Genomic DNA, 15,301 nt, shown 5'->3' on the forward strand with positions numbered 1-15,301 from the left:
GTAGTAGTAGTAGTAGCGGTAGTGGTAGTAGCGGTAGTGGTGGTAGTAGTGGTAGTAGTAGTAGTAGCAGCAGTAGTAGTAGTAGTAGTAGTGGTAAGTAGTAGTAGTAGTAGTGGTAAGTAGTAGTAGCGGTAGTGGTAGTAGTAGTAGTAGTAGTGGTAGTAGTGGTAGTAGTAGTGGGTAGTAGTAGTAGTAGTAGTAGTAGTAGTAGTAGTAGTAGTAGTAGTAGTAGTAGTAGTAGTAGTAGTAGTAGTAGTAGTAGTAGTAGTAGTAGTAGTAGTAGTAGTAGTAGTAGTGGTAGTGGTAGTAGTAGTAGCAGTAGTAGTAGTAGTAGTAGTAGTAGTGGTAGTAGCGGTAGTGGTGGTAGTAGTAATTGTTTTAGTGGTAGCAACAGCAGTAGTGGTAGTAGTAGTAGTAGTAGTAGTGGTAGTGGTAGTAATAGTAGTAGGATGAGGAGGAGGAGAGCATTCAAAGTTGGAAGAATGCAATTTCGAGAGTTGATTGTCGTCTAGATTAAAATGATGGAGCCAAGAGTCGTTCCGTAGAATGTCAATGGGCAAGAATCGTTGAACGGTGATGGGTCGATTGCATGGCAATACTAATCATGTAGAGCGTGAGGACTTCTAAGAGCCTCAAAAGTCTTATCGCTCGAAGCCTTGATTGCAGAAAAGCCCAAGTTCAAAGCGAATTCGGTCTGGTTGAAACAGCGATCGACGCTTATCGGTGCCGCGGCATCGTTGCGCCATTCGAAGCAAAAAAGTCCTGGCCACGCGAGTTACTCCCCCACTTTTCGAGTATTTCGTTCCCTACAAATACAAACACAATGGGTCTGAGCTCTGGGCTAGTGAGTACAATGTCAGTACACAGAGCGTCGAACATCATATACATATAGAATGAGAGAGAGAGAGAGAGAGAGAGAGTGAGAGAGAGAGAGTGAGAGGGAGAAATAAGCTTGTGATACAAGACTGCTGTGGCGTGTTCTTACAATGTCGAACGCACGTTATCAGATTCAAGCGACGCGCGCACGCGCAACTTCACCAAAGCCTTCGGTATTATCGTTAAAAGCCCTCTTTGGACTGTCCCTCGTACGTCGAGGGAAGACGAATGGTTAAGTAGCCTCAGCTGTGCGAATTGACTTTAATGTGCGCTCGAACGAAATAAAGCTCGGGCTTTATCGGCCTCTTTCCTTTGTGCTTTGATAAGTAGTAGTGGGCTTACGTGTCCGTGGCTTGTTGTATGCTTGGGAAAGTTTCGATAGATACGGGCATAGGGTTGTACATGTGTGGGTGGGATGAAACATTTGTGCTTATTTGGTGGGATGGACGGCGGTGTAAGGATGAGGTGTAATTACGTCTGCTGCGTTCTTAATAAGATTTTATGCGCTGCAATGGTTGTGCGATAAGCGATGAAAGTACCCCGAACATGTTATCGTGACGTTATTAATTCATTTATTGTTATCTTAACTCGGTACAACGTACCGTCTGATCTTCGCTGTATATTAAATTGCGAAATTTTGTGGCCTTTTAGTCAAGTAGGATGTATTTAGTTTTAGTTGACCTATGATGCGATATCGTTATATTTTATTTGCTTTCTTGCTCCCTCCTTCCACATAACGCCCAAGGCCCTCTCTGCCGCAATTCCTCTCAGTAATAATTTTTAACATTGAGAGAATATAATATATCATAGGTACGACGAGAATGAATAATTTCATCAACCTTTGCTTTATTTCGTGATATCGTGCCATATTTCAGCGAAATTCACTTTTCACTTTCTCTACTTCACCACTATCGATATTGTAATTTAATCGACATCACAATTTTTATCGATCTCTGCCAATTTTATATGTTTGGTGTTTTTTTTTTTTATTATTTTTTTTTATTATTTTTTTTTTCATTTTTTTTTTGAAATAAGCAAACACCGATCATTGAGCTTACTTTATCATTGGTCATTAAATTTATTTTTTCAATGATCATTTCGATAAGATAACATTTGCAAGCAAATATTTGCATTTTTCCTTTTATCGGTAAATATTAAATACTCTACCCCCTTCTCACGTCCCATAATCAGCACACATCGACAGACAATAATAATAAATAATAATTATTTGGCAATCTATCGTCCATTATTCGTAACTTTAATATAAATATCTTGAAATTGACATTACTCGAACAAAGCTACATACAGCTAATGACGACCAACGATCGCCTGAATTTAACATTTCTTTGATTTTTCTATACAACGGCTACTCTGTCTGATTGAAAGATGCCGTAGGCGCGAAAATTATTCCCAACTTACTTCCAAACTATCGTGAACATTAAAAAAACTGCACGCAAATAATTTGATATAACGTTAGCCAATGGGCGATCAATCAACATTTTAACCCTTCGAAAGCACAGTAAAGGCATTTCTCGTAAAAAGCTTTTTATATCATAAATTTTCGCTTAGGAGCACGAAGGACGTCAAATGGATTCGCATAGACGACAGTGCTGATTGTCATCGCCTCGTCAAACGCTCGTCAACCGATTATCGCATTCGCCAAATTTATGATGTCGCCCCTTAGCCCCGACCACCGCCCATTAACCCCACACCCTCCGTTATGCAAGCCTACGACGAATCCTACTGGTAAGTTGTAAATGTATATGCATCGTCGTCCTATCGGCTAATCCGGACAATATCGAGAACTTGCGTAGCTGTATGTCGCCAACAATCAGCTAATCATCGAAAGATGACCATTCGCGCGCAAGTATATAGTAGTGCGCGCGCGCGTTATTCCCGTCTGTGTCTGCTGGTATGTTTGATATCTCGAAATAGCGTCTACCCAAGTACCGGAGAGTAGCAATATAATTTGTATTAATAATAACGAGCTCGAGTTTACATGGTTATGCGCCTGTGAACCTTAAATAAATATATATATACACACACAGACATACACACGCACGCGCACACACACACACACATATATATATATATATATTCATGTACTGGCAATTGCGAGGACGGCAGTTTCATACGAGCCACTGGCTGCTAGAATTTAATGCTTTTATAATTACTATCTCCCTCTCGCTAATGCACGAGAAGTGTAAGTATATCGTGTTTGGCGCAAGCTATAGTCACGTTAATAAATAATGATAAACCGAAATTTTCAGACTCGCGGATTTTCCGACTTTGTTGTATCATCATTGGGCAGCGCGAATCGCGTGTTAAATTTGCAGCATCAACTGTTGGGGAATCGGCTCGTTTATGACGCAAGAAGTGCGTCGTTGCTTTAGAGATGAGCTTAATCACTGGTTGATCAACGTTTGGATACGAGAGTGCGAAAAATATTTGGCACCTTGCACATACCAAATTGCTAATAAAGCACACGTGGTCATTGCTGAGATAAGGAATAGTAGTTAAGTTATATGTTGGCTTTAAATGTAATTCTAATTCGAGACGTTCAAATATTTTTTTAAGCAAAGCAATTATCATCGCTTGTTACATGACGTTGAGAAGAATAGGCTCGAGATTCCTTACATAATCATATTTGTGGAAATTCGTGCGGACAATGCGAGTGAGGCAGCAATTTAACGTTGAAAATTTCGTGTTGCTTCAGGTAATCAGAAAAATGCATGAAAAGGTACAGTTTTTCTCTTCTTTTTGTTATTGTTTTTGTTTTCTATTTGTTTTTTTTTTTTGTTTTTTTTTTTTTTTTTTGTTCGCTTTGTTTAACTAAAAAGGAAGAAAGCGTCAGCTCGATTTACTCGTTTTACTAAATATACATGTTTTACGAGATACTTCTCAATCTCTCGTTCTGTCCTCGCTGTCCAATGTAGTCCTCGCTCTCCAGCTGCATAGTTGCGAATAAATAGTGAATCAATGAGCGTTGGTTGGTAATGGTTATGGATGATTATACAAGGGAAGTCAATGGATTCTGCTCCATGATGTCGTAAATTCCTGAATTACGGCATTTCGAATTCATACGTTGCGATCCTCATGGAGTGCGATATAAGCAGTACGAGTAGTATAAAATAACTAATGCCCAAGGAAAGCTTTGCATCTCAATATTTCGTATCAATAATAAAATCATTTGCAATCATCGGAGCGACAGGGGACTCTCAAGTTGCATTTTACATTGCAGACTCTGATAATTTAAACAAGAATTAAGATGAGCCTTGGAGAGGAGGCCGACAACTTCCCTTTACTACTCTTGCGCCCATTCTCCCATGCTCACTGTAAGAGTGTAAAATTCCGGAATTATGTGGTGGTGGTGGGGAGTGGAATGGAGGGGGAGTGGAGTGGAGTGGGATGGGCGGAGAGGGGATAAGGGTGAGGGGGGGGTGTGTGTGCCGAAAGCCTATTGAATTATCCCGAATTCCTCCTCACACAGCCAAGTAATGAAAAAACTTTTCTCTTTAAAGGCATTACACAGCTATTAAAAGTGACTCTCAACTTAAAAACTACTTTTATAATCGTAGAAAATCGTAAAGCGAAGATTTTTGCGCCACAGTTCAATTGCAAGAACTGACATTAAGGGGCCTGTAACTTGTGAAAGCCGAGAGTTTGGATAAGAGAGTCTTAGGGTACTTTACAACAGATTCTCTCTATTCACTGAACCGTAGTATATCTCGCTTTACTTTGCCTATATCCCAACACCAGAAACTTTCAAACTAATCCCCAGATAGATATGGAATTAACTTGTCATTCTCACTTACACATTCATTATTTCAAAGGACTCCGATGTCTCCTCTCTCTTTACTCGACGATAACACGATTGCGTTTTGCCTTCCCAATTTTCACCTAATGATCGCCAATAGACAAGAGTTATCGCACTTTTTTTTAAATGACGGGACGCTTATATACGAGCGAAGCAGAGCAGTGGGAGAGGAGAGAGAGATCTATTGGCAATTGTCGTTCGTTGTCGGAGATCCAATAGTATGATGTTGTCTGTCCGATACCGATCACGAATACCAATTCGTGCACACCCACGCTCCTGCCCCATAATTATTATCGCAACTTTTGCTCCTCATCATCCTCCCACTCCTGCAAACACAACAAAAACAAAAAAACAAAAAAATCTCATTTTATGACTTTGTTCGCCAAAGACGCTGAAAAAGTACTTATCAGTATCCTATATGTTTATACAGCCGCGATTGTATCATTATTTAGTCAACCGCAAACGACACCAATTACGAATTACAAAATATAACAAACTACCACGTATATGAGGCTCCATTGGCCAGGAAAGACGGCTCAATTGCAAAAGATCCATCGATTAGAAAGCGTACGGTATACTGATTAAGAATTAATACCGATTATCTTATAATATATATATATATATATATATATATATATATATATATATATACCTAAGATTTATACTTTATCGTCACATCAGGCTGATTAGCGCAATAATTACAAGCTCAACGTGGCCTACAAAATCTTTGCATTATGAAATGACGCGGCGGTCCAATCGACGTCGGCAAGTCAATTAAAAGTCTCGGCAATCAAAACTGTTTCCATACAATTGTCATGCGCGTCTCAATGTCAGAAAAAAGCTATCTGCCTTAAGCGCCCATAATGCAACAGATAAACTGTAACTTTCTTATCCAAACGCACCAAAGCCATTAGATTATAATTAATTTCGAGAACTATGAAGGGAACGTTTGAAAGCCCCATTCATGTTAAACATGTTTCATTAGGCTGTGGATTACGATTTGCGAGGGCCGTAAGAAGAACAAAAGCAAAACCCTTTAAAAATAGAAGAAAATAAAAATCACTGGCGAAAGTGTGAGATGCATAAAGTCAAAAGAGCAGGCCGTTATTTTTTCCGCACTCCCTTTGCGTGCATTGTGGCATTGCGTCACGGGGCCGACACTTTCCTACCCCACCTGCCCCTCCCCCGCCTAACCAATCGCCGCAAGCGTGCACATGCTCGTTCTCGTTCTCTCACTCACTCACTCGCTCCCTCTCTCTGTTCCCATGTCGTGCGCGCGCTCCAGTCATCGATGCAACGCCACCGTCACGACGACGAGCATCGCTACCACCAGCCACGACCACCGTCATTGCCGCCGACACTGCCACCACCACCCACCACCGTCGTCTGCTCGCACTATACTTCGCCTGCGCAGCCAAAGGGATTGGGAAAAGGGGTTGCCGACCGTCAACGGCTCGCGCCCTCCACGCCGCCACCCCTTGGCCACGAAGCGAGTACTTGATGTGTAGTCCGTCGCTGGATGTCAATGACTCGGATGACTTTGCGAGTATTCGCGAGAAAGCGTCTGCTGCCAGTCGACTGCACCGGTAGACTCGGTCTTTTCGCACCAAAAAATCGATCCCAACCCGCTCTTTCTCCATCCTCCCGTCCCGCTCCCGCGTCCCACTTACTCCCTCGCTCTAGCTCTCTCTCTCTCTCTCTCTCTCTCTCTCCCTCTCTCCCTGTCGCTTCGTCCGTCGCCATGTCGCTCTCCTTTGAAGAGGTCTTTCAGACTATAAATGTCTTTTATTAAAAGCTCAACGTTGAGCGCACGCCTACGCGCAATGGCGAGCTACTTTTCCATCGGCTTATAAGATGATTTATTCCCCGCCGAGATTGGAATTTTCTTGACTGCTCCAACGTCCAAAAATATCGGTACACCTTGACGAACAATGGTCTTGAAAGTTACGTAATGCTGGAATTGGCAGCGCGTAAAACAAGCATAAGTATTGTATTGATGATTCATTTTGCAAAATCACATTCTTCGGCGTTAGCTTTATATATTTGCCAATGAGTTATCTTCAATACTTAAAATATTTTATAAGCTAGATTGGATCAAACGCGAATATTCCAAATATTTTTGTAATTTTTTAACTACTTTGACTTTGCGATGCAGCGTTAACGAGGGAGAAATTTATTTTTAATTTGAAATTATATATACATATATATATATATATATATATATATATGTAAATTTATAATTGCAACTAAACGCTTCGTAAAGTTTCATAGAATGTAAAAACTAAAGGAAAATGAAGTAATGCACAAAGTGAAAAACCAATTTTTATTATATTAACGTTGCAACTTGAAGCGATAGACTGAAAAATGTAGATTAGGGCTGACAAGTCTCTTTTATACAATGAGAGCTAAAAGGGCAGGTTTTCGATAGATGAAAAGTCAAAAAGATATTAAACTGCCATATTAATAAATTTCGAAAATTTCGAAAATTTCGAAAATTTTATATGCACAGCTCCTGTTAAGAAGCTTTCAAATAAAAACAACTAAAATAGCAAAATAACATTGATTAACATAAAATTAGCATAGTAAAGCAAAGTGTTTGAAATAGGATTATAATATTGAAGGTGAATTTTCATTAATTCGCAAAATTGCTTAAAGGGGCTTTTCACGTTCATCAAATTACGTTATTGCGCTAGAAAAATGTCACACCCGCTCCAATGAAACAACGCATTAACGAATGGAAAACTCAATGCTTTATACATTTAGCTTTTTATATAATTATTCCATTTCTCCAAAGTATTATGGATCTGGGCTATAATATCATACGGTCGAGTAGAAATCTCGTTTTAAAAATTCATTTAACAGTTCAACAATATCTAATGTAAAATTCAATTAATAAAAGTACCTTAGCGTTATTATTCCATTCTCTAAATAGTACAATGGAGTCCGGCAAAATTGAATTCGATTGGTCTTACTCACCTGAAAAATAAAATAATTAAATTATGTACAATTAATTATGATAATGACAATAAAAAAAGCATAATGATAATGTAATTAAATCTTTGATGTAGTGATAATAACTATAATAATAATGATGATGATGATTATGATGATGATGATGATGATGATGATGATGATGATGATGATGATGATGATGATGATGATGATGATGATGATGATGATGATGATGATGATGATGATGATGATGATGATGATGATGATGATGATGATGATGATGATGATGATGATGATGATGATGATGATGATGATGATGATGATGATGATGATGATGATGATGATGATGATGATGATGATGATGATGATGATGATGATGATGATGATGATGATGATGATGATGATGATGATGATGATGATGATGATGATGATGATGATGATGATGATGATGATGATGATGATGATGATGATGATGATGATGATGATGATGATGATGATGATGATGATGATGATGATGATGATGATGATGATGATGATGATGATGATGATGATGATGATGATGATGATGATGATGATGATGATGATGATGATGATGATGATGATGATGATGATGATGATGATGATGATGATGATGATGATGATGATGATGATGATGATGATGATGATGATGATGATGATGATGATGATGATTATGATGATTATGATGATTATGATGATTATGATGATGATGATAATAATGATAATGATGATGATAATAATGATAATGATAATAATAATAATAATAATAATAATAATAATAATAACAGTAGTAGTAGTAATTACGAATGTTTATTGGACTTTGCGTGCGTGTGGGCGTTTGTATTTGCGCATGCGTTAAGTAATTCGATTTAAGCTTAAATACTTTATTCATCGATCTCAATGTTTTTCATTTCAATGACGCCCCCATCAAAACTATATCGATGTATATTCCGATCGTTAAGGCATATATTATAAAACAAAATATAAAATATCAGTGATAACATTAATTATGAAAATCATTAACCATTATGGATAAATTATTAATTTTTTATGCAACCTTTACCGACTAATATTGATTGTACACGCGATTTGTGCATAAACCGTGAATTAGATAATTGAGAGACATGGAAGAAAAAAGAAAAAACTGCAATATGCCTTTTGCCCTTGGGAATTAAGGAGGAGATTTGTGAGGAAATGAGCTAAACATAGTTTGAAATTTACTGATGTAGCAAGTCTACTTTGTCCTTAATTAATTTTCGTGCGAAAAGGAGTTAGTTCAAGTCATTTTCAACGATTTCCCTCTACTTGTCTGAATTTCGTTACCTACAACTGCACACAACTTTCATAATTACAAAGCCAAGAAAACTTTGGATCAGCCGGTAGTCCTTGAACAACTCGATAAGTCCTTAGAAAATTTCCGCCCAATGCTTGACTCAAATTTTCATTTTTCGGCTTTCGTTTTCTCGCTCTGTTCCTTCGAAACTAAGCCTACTTATATAATAACCGTAAATTCGCGGAACACGTACATCTGCGGAATTTAATTACCTACATCCGATAGGTACCTCCTAACTGACAAGGAAAATTCAAAGCATCGTAATATCAGTAGTAGATTAATAGCCTTGTCCTAGTCAAACTATACATATTATTTTCATTTTCATAATGGTAATCTTAATCCAACTGTCGTCACGCTTCATTAATAATTGCAGGTGCGCGAATCTCGTTTTTATTATCAGTGGCCATTACCAAATGAAATACAATAAGTCCGACGTTTCTATAATAACCATCGCAATATCCTTAGTAAAATCCTAGATAAATGAAAATTAGCAACAAAAAAAAAAAAAAAAAAAAAAAAAAAAAAAAAAAAAAAAAAAAAAAAACAATAATAGCAAAGGAAAGTAAAACGAAGTAAGTGTAACAACAGTTCGGCGCAGATATTTTACGTAATAAAATTTCAATTTAATGGATCGAAGGTTAAATTGATTCGAAATCATAATGATTTATATAAAAAAAACACACACACACGAAATAATTATTACCTAATATGGATTTTATGTTATGCCTTGGCCTTTCGTAATACGATTTTTCTATGTGCTTTCACTGCCTTTCCCATGTCTTGCAGCAATAAAATATTTAACATAACGACTAATGCTTTCATCCCTCATTAAACATACAATGATACTTAAGCACTTGGTTACTTTTATAATAATTTCACTCGGCTCGCTTTCAATTCGTTTCGTGATCGACATACTTATTATTACTAATTTATTTTTCACTTGGAAAAATTTGCCCTTTAACCTAATGTGCCGCTATTAATAACTTACGATCGTGCAATAATTATTATCTCGTACATTTGAACGTTGTTACTGTCAATTATATTAACCTTTTGGGAATAAGCGTGTCTTACGAAGATAAGAGTAACGATTTCGGCCACCGATGGCTATTAATTGGCAAAAAGAGTGCTTAACGGTAATTTATATTCGACGCACTGTCAGCCAGAATTGAGCTAACCCAATAATTAGTACTGTTTCGTTTAAAAAGAATTCCCAAATTTCTCGAACTCGGCTTTATTATGGATAACGACCTTTCAATCGCAAGTTTAACCGTGAAACTTCAAAATTGTTTTTTACAAAAGAGCCATAAAGCAATTGGATTGGACGAAAAAGCTCCTTAACAATACCATCTAAAGTAGATTAGTCTTAGTTTATTATAAGACATTAGGAATGAGTTGTAACTAACTAACTCTTTTCTCGTTAAACATGGGAGCATGGAAAAAAGATGCCAAGGCCGATGAACGTCCGCAGTTCTTTAGTTAGGAATTACACGAGGCATAAATAATTTATAATTTATATTTATTTGAAATTTAATCTAAGCTGAAAGAAGCGAAATTTAAAACTGAAATATACGTCACTAGAGATACATTATAACTGAGGATTCATTCGTTTATTTAAAATGCAACTAAATGGCCTTGTTGCCCCAGGAATTTATTTGCCATTAGAAGCTTTGGATATAGGAATTTGTCTCAACCAATGGAATTACTCTTGCAATAATTTTTTTTTTTTTTTTTTTTTTTTTTTTTTTTTTTAATAGCTCTTAAAGAGCGTTTTTTTTTTCAACAAAGATAATCCTAAAATGACATGTCCGAAGCGCTCGTGGAAATAAAGAGTCAAAAGCACGAGCAGGCTGGCAGTAAATTTCCAGTGAATTTTAAACGATACGTCGGCATGCATACACCGACCGGCCACACATAGAGTTACAGAGAGAGGGAGAGAGACGGGCAACCAAATGCAATATCCTCCCGACTTCCGTATGCCGTAGGTCGCTGTCCGCCACTACATAGGTTATAGACATATAAGGATGCGCGAGTACATTGAGTTATATGGTGGGACCCCGGTTATGAAATAACCATAGGGATGAAACTTGATAATGCATTGACTTTTCGAGTCCCTGTTATGAGCGCCACTGGAATGCGGGAGGAGGTGGCGTTCGGAGGTTGGAGGAGGTATTTACGGAAAACTTTTCAAATGGCCCTCTCGAATATTGTCCCGACATTTTCCACGTTATGGCCGTTTATTTTAGCTGCCAATGAAAGTCGCAAGCGGCTGCGATATATTTTATATTTAGAGCTCGGTCAGAATGTACGAAGAGCTTTGGATGATTAAGATGCGATTAATATTACTGGAGTCGAGTTGAAAAAGTAGAAATTGACGATAGTGGCTGCGCGGGCAACTTTGTATTAAAACTTATCGAACGCGTCAAATCCCTTACTGATTTATTGAAAATCAAGATAGCCATTGGAATAAATTTACTAGTCAGGTACGAATAAATAGCTTGAATTACTTTTAGTCCTGATTAATTCAAATTCAACATTCGTATGAGAAAAAAAGGATCATAGACGAAGTGCCATAGTAATTGGTATAGTATATAAGTATATATAATAGTAAAAATAAGTAAGCATTGTAAAACTATCCGTTATAATGGGAACATCCACTTCATTAAAGAAATATATTTATGTGCTGAAGATAAGAACATACAACGTCAATGAGTTTATCATACGATTAAGCGAAAGGTAATTGCTATTACTTTATCGAAGTATGTTTAGAAAGAAATTAGGATAGTAATTTGATATATTGACTAGAATATGGATATTGCAATGATTTTTTCTCCCTCATCGACAAAACTTCTCATTCGCGTTTCAAATCTCCCGATATGGCCTCGAGTCCATCGCCTGTGTCTATTTGCTAAATAAGTAATTCGCCTGTTTGGCAATTACTATGTATTCGCAGTATCAGCAATCGAATTCTATGCATGAAAACCCATGTCGTACGACTATAAAGGCATACGAGAAATAGGATTATTGCAACGATTAAATACTAAGAAAACCTTAAAAATATAATTGTCTATTATGAGTATCAATCCCTCCTCGTAAAGCAATGCTTAAGGATAGTGAGGTTCGCGCACCTCGCATCAGACGAACGTTATGATAATAGTAATAATAATAATAATAATAATAATAATAACAATAATAATAATAATAATAATAGTAATAAAAGCACACATAATTTCGGCAGTTAGGGAAAATAAAAGAACAAAGTGTGCCATAAAAATACAATCGAATGAATGAATTTATTGTTCCCTACTTCTTTAGCTTTTCATTACCCCTTAATCTTTCTCTGCCACTCTCTGTCTCTCTCTCTCTCTCTCTCTCTCTCTCTCTCTCTCTTTATCTTTTGAATTGGATTTCGAATAAAGTAATACAATAAACTATTCGCTTTTCGATTCTCCTATGTACATATATTCATGTCAGTACCAAAAAATCCAAATATTCAAAGAGATTAATATATGTATATATATATATATATATATATATATATAGAGAGAGAGAGAGAGAGAGAGAGAGAGAGAGATTTATTTCACGCTAGGATATATGAAAAGAGTTTTAATAATGAACAAAATGCATCATTTATGAAAGGACTATCAATTATCGTGTAGAGCTTAATAATACAATTTTCTCCTTTAATATAATGGCATCCCAGCTTTATAACATCGAATGACAGAACTATTTGATTTTGCCTGTTAAACGAATTACATGGATATACCGTCGATATAATTGCATGGACATTTTGTTATTTCTACCTGTGAATTGTGACGATAATAAATTATTTACTTTGATGATATTTTGGCAACAAATTAGCTTCAATATCATATCGACATACTGTATTTTCTTTGCCTACAGCCAATGTAATGAGCTTGCAGCAAGCTAATTTCGAGTAATTGGACAAATATAAAGCATAAAAATATCTTCAATGCATATCAAAGACACCGCTCTCTAGGCTTTTTGGTAGCCTAGACATCCACGAAACTTTGATCTCGGTCAAAGTCTAATGAAGCCTGCTTCGAAAATGAAAAGCCTAGACTTCCTGCATTACTCTGTACTAGACAATTGGATAAAGCGCTCAGCTTAGCTTAGCTTAGCGCCATTTTACGTTCACCACTTATCCTTCGCATATTAAATATAAAATTTGAGTCTTATTTTGCTTGGTAGGAACTTTGAAATAAGCTCGAGGTGTTTGCTCGAAACTCGCAGCAGCTGCACCTCCTCTCCCCCTCACTATCACGCGCGCGACCGACCATCGTCACGCGCACTACACAAAGTCGCAGTGAAAATGCATCATTAGTTTTGTGTTGTTGTTTAAAGGGAAAAAGTTACATTTGTCGTTGTAAGATTGGGCTGATAAGAGAGATACGAAAAATTTGTAAAAATATATCGATAATAGTTTGAATGAATATGCAAGTATTGTTCTTCGAGACTCGTCCATAACTGCGTTACTAGCCATTCCAAGACATTCGGCAAAAGTAGTTTCTTAACAATATAACTCTATACGTCGTTAGGTATATGAAATTTTATGCATATCAGCGTATGACAAGAATCATGAAACAATGATAAGTAAATAGATATTTATCGGTGAAATGTCACAACATCATACGTGCGATATCAATGAAATAACTGCATAAAATAACTTGCAATTTCATTTCCAAACCTTGTCTCTCGTATCTCAATTGAAAAAACGGAATGATAAAACTCTTACCTCACTTTTGGATGCGATACTTTTAACGTTGGCGTTATTAGCTTTAATACCACTATAAGCTTATACGTTTCAATTACTTGTGATTTACGCTAATGGCAAGATTTTCTATTTATTAATCGTAAAAGTGAGCAAACTATGTATTCCGATTGTTTCTCTATTTGCTCTTTTATGTCGGTCATGAAAAAAAGTAAGGCAATTTCTTTCATTATTTCAAAGTAACAATGCGTCTGTGGATTGAAACGAAAACTGAAAATATCTTGTTGTAATTAATATATTAATTTCTTCATTATAATGAAGCACAGAGGTTTTATTAAATGGGAAAAAATGCATCGAGTAGTCGATGCATTAAATTAAGAAAAAATAGGAAGAAAAAAAATCTCACGACCGTAAAAATAAATTCACTACAAAATTACTACAAAAATATAAATAACAACGTAAATTTTACATGTAACCTATTCGATAGAATTTCATAACGCCTGGACAAATAGTCGAATAGGTAGAGACAAGATCTTTGATAAGTGAAAATTATCATTATTTTCTATATTACATTAACCTAATAATTTTCTTGTAATTAACGAAATTCATATTACTAATTATAGTAATAATATGTATAATGTAGCTCGATTCAAATTCTTACACATACGAATGATGCGAATAAATATGTATGACTAAATGTTTGATATTAAGGATGAAAATCTAGACGAAGAGAGAGGCGTAATGTTTAATATAATAAAAGGTTTTTTATTTATTTATTTATTTATTTTTCTAATTAATGAGAGTAAAAGATAGGGATCGAGTAAGAGTTAATAAAAAGGTGAACTAAAGCTTCGACCTCGTGGCAACAGCTCTCGTGGAGCTGGGGGGACTATAATTTATTAAACGTACTATTCTAAATGAAATGAAAAAGATTGTAAATACTATCGAACTTTTTTAAACGGGCAATCATAACCTTTGACTGAGGTTCGACTTCGTACTTGCAACTTGAAAGAGAATTTCAAACTCCAAACGAATCAAAACGCATAGCAAACTAATTTATTCGAATAAATGTCATCAATTTGCCAAAAGCAAGAATAAAAAATCCAGTCCGTGAACATTCATCGATCAAAAATCATCGAAATATAATGCACAGTGTAGGGTGAGGAAACATTATAATATGGGCAATATTAATTTATAAGGTATTTGATTTGCAAGCATTAAGGAATCGAATTAAAGAAATGAGATTGGATAGATGAAGGGAAGATTTAATTAATTGACGTTTCATTTCGATTTCAGTCACTCGATCAACTAGCGATAAACGGTAAGCTTTTAATGATAACATAAGCTCGTCTCATCGGTCTTGCGACATTCTAGTTATTCTCTCAAATTAAACAGAAAAATTCTATCCCGTATACCCCGTATGAAAAATAATAATGTCTCTTGTATTCCGTTCCAAAACCTCCCCCTCCCCCATTCACCCTCGCGCGGACACACGTTATCTTTGATCGGCTGATTTTACAAAAATTCATCGACTTTTCAATCGACTATGCGTCTGTATTCGTACGCGTTATGCTCT

The sequence above is a fragment of the Ceratosolen solmsi genome, unplaced genomic scaffold (assembly GCF_000503995.2).
Source record: "Ceratosolen solmsi marchali unplaced genomic scaffold, CerSol_1.0 scaffold41, whole genome shotgun sequence".
Taxonomy (NCBI): domain Eukaryota; kingdom Metazoa; phylum Arthropoda; class Insecta; order Hymenoptera; family Agaonidae; genus Ceratosolen; species Ceratosolen solmsi.